Genomic DNA, 6,466 nt, shown 5'->3' on the forward strand with positions numbered 1-6,466 from the left:
TAGGTAGTGGAATTGCTAGTAGGTAAAGTAAATAAGTATTGTTATTATTTGAAGTGTATGTATAGTATGTCATCGATATTTAAATAATGTATGTTAGTTTTATGTCGGTTATTCAATAAAGCTTTAAAAAAAAGGAATGTAGGAGTTCAGAAATACATCCGGTGCACCAGATAAGCCTCCACCACTCAGGTGGAGGAGTGGGGAATCAAACCCAGTTCTCCAGTTTAGGATTAGAGAAAGCCTTTTCACAAAGAGGAAAGAGCATTTCCCTCCATCCCTGCCTCTCAGCTTTCCCGGCCTCAGACTTCCTGACTGAAAATCTGGCTCTAGCTGCCAGCCGGTCAGAAGATGCTGAAGTTGGCAGCACCAGCTGAGCCTGATTAGGGGGCATCTCCAGTTGTCAGCGCGATTTATTGGGTCCTGTTCCTTTGCCGTCATCTGTCACATGATGTGGAGAAGCAAAGTGAACCAAGTTTTTCCAGAGCGGCTGGCTTGTCATCCACTTCCAGGGGCGTACCTGCCAGAAGGACATGAGGTAACCCATGTCCCCGGGTGCCACCTATCTGGTCACGTGGGGGGCACAAAATGGCCAAAGCCTTCCACAGGCCCACCGGGCACCCCTCTGCCGTGCAAGAGGCCAGAGACGAGGCAGCAGGGCAAGTTCTGATGGAAGTTGAGCAGGGGGGAGGCAGCAGCAGCCGATGTTATGATTAAAGAGGACTTGACCTGGGGCGTACAGACTGCCGCGGTGGTTAAGAAGGCCCAGCAAAGACTGTACTATCTGAGACTGTTAAGGAAACAATAACTGAATGGAAAACTCCCGGTGTCCTTTTACCGCTGTGCTATAGGAGAGTGTCTTAACCTCCTGCATCTGTGTATGGTTCCCCAGTTGCACAGTGGCAGATAGGAAGGCGCTCCAAAGGGTGATCACTACTGCACAGAGGATTATCGGCTGCCCTCTCCCCTCCTTGGAAGAACTCTATAATTCCCGAAGCCTAAAGAAAGCCGAAAATATTCCGAGAGACCCGTCTCATCCAGCACGCTCTCTTTTTGAACTGTGACCATCCGGCAGGCGATACAGGTCTATCAAAACTAGGACAAAGAGGCTTAGAGACAGCTTCTACTCTGGAGCTGTGGCGATGCTGAACTCCGCGGCTTCGTGTTGATGTGTTTGGGGCTGTGTAGGGATGGGTGGAGGAAGGGGGAAGTGAGGGTGGGGTATGAGTCTGGAATTGTGTGCATCGAGGAATGCTGCTGTCAATTTCGTTGTGCGTGCACAATGACAATAAATGCTTATGCTATGATGAGTCGCAGCAAGCCAGGGGCCCACCAGTTGCTTCCGCCCCATGGCTGCTACCGCCCCCTGGCTCCAGTGGGCCATGGGAGGGGGGCGGGCCCCCCCCGGAGCAGGTGTTGTCCCTGGGCACCATTTCACCCCTGATATGCCTCTGTCCCCTTCTGTGTGCGGGGCAGCCATTGCAGACAAGAGAAACCTACCACCCTTGATCGCTCCAAACGGATAGTTTCAAGGCTTTGTATTTGCTGCATTGTGAATGGACGTGCCAATCCTGCCTGTGGTGTTTGGTCCGGGATAGGGCCTGTGCGATGCTACATATAACTGGCCACAGAAGAAATTCCACATCGCTTACCTATATCCTGCCTTGGAACACACCTCTTATGCTTTAGTAAGATCAATGTGCTGCTTTGCCTTCAGCCCGTCTTCGATATAGACAATTTTGCTGCCAGCTTTCTCCTTTCAGGTTGGGAGGAAACAAGAATCCCGCCCGGAGTGTGTTTTTCCCGCCTTTTATTGGACCAGCTCCCGGCTCAGGCAATTGGAAAGACTTCCGAGCCGTGATAAATCAGGCGCCTGCATTATGCATGAAATAATTTGACATATGTAATTTTAATACCACATCATTACTTCCAAACTGAGCACTTATCTGCATGGGTATTTGGAATGACACACATACTGTGCTGTGTTCATCTGGCGAGCTGGGCAGCAAATGTAGTTAATATTGTAGAAAAGGACTGACTGAAAGCTCTCAATTACCAGATGATATTTACTGACTGTGAGTCCTTTGAGTAAGGATGGAACCTTTCTCTCTGGCTAATTCCGTGCATGCAGAATAATGCACTTTCAAACTGCTTTCAGTGCTCTTTGAAGCTGTGCGGAATAGCAAAATCCACTTGCAAACAGTTGTGAAAGTGGTTTGAAACGCATTATTTTGAGTGTGCGGAAGGGGCTTCTGTGTTTCTGTATGTTAATAAAGCACAGACTTAGGCCCCTTCCGCACATGCGGAATAATGCGCTTTCAATCCACTTTCAATGCACTTTGCAGCTGGATTTTACTGTGCTCCAAAGCAAAATCCTCTTGCAAACAATTGTGGGCTTACCTGGCAGGGGAGACACCGTGATCACTCGTGAGTAATAATACTTCCGTTGGTTGTATTCTAGCTACCATCACTGCTCCCACTGCAAGTAATTACATTATTAGTTCCAGGAACAAAATAACACTACCTTTAATAGTGACCTGAAGAGAATGTTATTGCCCTGTTAAATAATATGAATGGATAGTAGGTGTGATGAGTGGCTAGACCAGGAGCTCTGAGCAGTTTAATCAAGGAAAACATGACATATTTACTACTAATCCACTTCAACCAATTTTATTCTCACTCCTACATCATTACTACCGTGTTTCCCCGAAAATAAGACAGCGTCTTATATTAATTTTTGCTCCCAAAGATGCGCTATGTCTTATTTTCAGGGGATGTCTTATATATGTGTGTGTGTGTGTGTGTGTGTATGTGTATGTGTATGTGTATATATATATATAGTTTATATATAGTTTACATCAGGGGTCCCCAAACTTTTTAAACAGGGGGCCAGTTCACTGTCCCTCAGACTGTTGGAGGGCCGGACGAAAAAAAACTATGAACAAATTCCTATGCACAAATGATCGTAAAATGTTTGATTTCACCTTTCAGCCTTTCTGTCATGGTCTATTTTTAGAACAGTGACCAAAGTATGTCAAGTACAGGGTGGGCTCCAAATATTGTTGGGGAGGCTGTGGAATACCTTCCCCTGTAAAAAAAAAAGCAGAACTTTCCTCCTTAATGAAGCATTCCATCTAACCCAGGATCAGGTATCTTCCTGGGTTCTTTCCTCCCTAGCAGCCAGTGAGCGATTCGCCAGCCCGGCTGGGATGCTAAATGGGAGTGAGGCAGAAACAGAAAGCTTGAGAGCAACACATGGAGTAGCCAAGAGGGAAGGGCGGAGCAGGCGTTGCCACATGTAAGGTTTCCAACTCTGGGTCAGAAAATGCATGGAGATTTGGGGGTGCCATCATGTAACTGCAATCAACGGCCGTTGGGGCCAATTCCTCCTCTCCCTCGAGCCCCCACTGCACATGAATGGAGCCATCGCTACCATGTCTCATGGGCCGGATAAATGCCTTCAGGGGGCCACATTTGGCCCCCGGGCCTTAGTTTGGGGACCCCTGGTTTATATATAGTTTATATATATATAGTTTTGCCTGCCGATTCCACTCACGTGTCATTTTTCCTTGTTTTTTTTAATTTCAACCTTGAAATTGTCATATTGAAATATATGTCATATTGAAATATTAATTTACATTAATAATATAAATATAACATAAATATAATATAATATAAATATATAAATATAAATATATAATAAATATATATATTTAATAATATTTAATAATATTTAATATATTATATATATAATAAATATATATAAATAAATATAAATATATATAAATTTCTGTGTTCTGTTAATCGGGCATGCTTCCAAACAAAAACTTTGCACGCCTTACTTTTGGGGGATGCCTTATATTTCGCACTTCAGCAAAACCTCTACTATGTCTTATTTTCAGGGAATGTCTTATATTCAGGGAAACAGGGTACTATTACCAACTAACTGCACCAAGGACACCATTTAAATACCATGTGTTCTGCCATCTGTCACCCAGGAGTTTTCCCTAGCCACTGTCTGAGCTCTGCGACGTTAGGGAACGTTCACAAACATTCCAACTGTTGAGATGGAAGGTTCTGTCATGGAATGTTGACAAATAAAGCACATGCTGTGGTGTTGAGTGTAGCTCAGAAACAAAGAACTTAGTCACTGTGCTGAAAGCAGGCCCAAGAAGCCAGAGGATTGAAGGATACCACCACCACCCCGTCCCACCTCCGAGGCTGGTTTGGTGAAGAAAGGAATGTAGAATTATTAGTAAAGCTAGTTAGGAACATTATGTTATATCAGCCCCACCCACCTCACAGAGTGTTTGTTGTGAGGGGGAAAGGGAAAGGAGACTGTAAGTTCCTTTCAGTCTCTTTACAGGAGAGAAAGGGGAGATGTAACCTCCTCCTCCTCCTCCCCCTCCCCCTCCCCCTCCCCCTTCTCCTCCTCCTCCTCCTCCTCCTCCTTCTTCTTCTTCTTCTTCTCCTCCTCCTCCTCCTCCTCCTCCTTCTTTTTCTTTTTATTTTTCTCCTCCTCCTCCTCCTTCTCCTTCTCCTCCTTCCTCTTCCTCCTTCTCCTCCTCCTCCCCCTCCCCCTCTTCCTCCTCCTCCCTTTCCTTCCCTCCTCCTCCCTCCCTCTCCCTCCTCCCTCCCCCTCCCCTCCTCCCTGCCTCCCTCCTCCTCCCTCCCCTCCTCCTCCTCCTCCCTCCCTCCCTTCTCTCTTCTCTTCTTCTTTCCTTCTTCTTCTTCTCTTCTTCTTCTTCTTCTTCTTCTTCTTCTTCTTCTTCTTCTTCTTCTTCTTCTTCTTCTTCTTCTTCTTCTTCTTCTTCTTCTTCTTCTTCTTCTTCTTCTTCTTCCCCTCTGTCATCCCAAAGAGATGGCTTTATTAAGTCCTTTGCAGTCTACCACAAGTAGTCATTGAATGTGCTTAGCTGTGTATGTCTGGTCTAAATGCTTCTTAAAGCTTTTAAAAAAAATAAAAATCAGGGCGTGCATCTTCTTTTCAATACTTCCTGTTTCTCTTCTGGGGACCTTGAGAAGACCAACTTTAAACACAATTGGGGATTGATTGTTCAGTCTCATTTGCCCAAGGAAAAGGTATGTTTCAGAGTGGTTTTTAAAATGAATATTGATTTCCTTAAAATTCATGCCATCTTCATCAGTTTAACTGTTTGGCAAAACTGCATTCTGTCGATAAAGCTGAGCAGGATTCTGAGCAATGTTAAAAACCCGACGGAGCTTAGAAAATGACCCATCTCACGACAACTAGCAACTGCTAATGGGTCTTGAGAAGCTGCTGCTGTGATATATGGGTGGGGAGAGATTCTGATTCCAAAAAATGTGAAGGGCCCACCATGACGACACAGGTGTAGGAGGTCTCTAATCAAGAAAATGGGGAGGATGGGGAAAATTCTTTGGACCCATCACTCTAGAGCCAGCGTGGTGTAGTGGTTAAGAGCAGGTGCACTCTATTCTGGAGAACCGGGATTATTCCCTGCTCTGCCACTTGAGTTGTGGAGGCTTATCTGGTGAGCCAGATTAGCTTGTGAACTCCAACACATGCCAGCTGGGTGACCTTGGGTGACCTTTGGAGCTCTCTCAGCCCCGCCCACCTCACAGGGAGTTTGTTGTTGTTGTGGGGGGGGGGGAGAAGGAGATTGTAAGTCCCTTTGAGTCTCCTTACAGGAAAGGGGGGGGGGATATAAATCCAAACTCCTCCTCCTCCTCCTCCTCCTCCTCTTCCTCTTCCTCTTCTCCTGGCTATTACATTCCAGAGGCCGGAGAGAAATCCTCAGCTATCGAAAGATGTGGCACAGTTTCCCTTTGAAGGAAGTAATGCCCCCCCCCCCCCAAATTCGGAGCTTTCTTTTTTTTTTAGTTATCATTTTTATTTTTTATACATATAAATTAACAGAACAGAAAAAAAGAAAACAGAATCATATCATGCTCACAGTTAGCTCTAAAGACTAACACTCCAATCTATATGTCATTAAAGGTTAAAATTGAAATTGAAATTAACTAACAGTCCAATCCATATATGGGGGGCGGGGGGAGGTAGTGCTCTGGCAAATGGAGTGGCAAAGGGATTATTGCTCCGCCTTCAAAGGGGCTTCAGGTGGCTGGAAAAGAGGGAAATTAAAAAACCCTCCTACTATCTACCAGGCTTACACCCAGAGGTGGGATCCAGCAGGTTCTCACAGGTTCCTGAGAGTAGGTTACTAATTATTTGTGTGTGCTGAGAGGGGGTTACTGATTGGTGATTTTGCCACGTGATTTTTGCCTTAGTTACACCCCTCCTCTCAGCAGTAGCGCGCAGAACTTGAAGCAGTCTCTAGCTAATAGACCTGCTTTCCAGACAGCCTGAACTGTTTCCCATCAAGTTCCCTACCACATGGGCCACCACGCTGACAGAGGCTGATGGGAATTGCAGTTCCTGAACATCTGAGAGCCGCAGGTTCCCCACCCCGGTCTAGCAGGAGGTGCA

The sequence above is a fragment of the Sphaerodactylus townsendi genome, linkage group LG07 (assembly GCF_021028975.2).
Source record: "Sphaerodactylus townsendi isolate TG3544 linkage group LG07, MPM_Stown_v2.3, whole genome shotgun sequence".
NCBI lineage: Eukaryota > Metazoa > Chordata > Lepidosauria > Squamata > Sphaerodactylidae > Sphaerodactylus > Sphaerodactylus townsendi.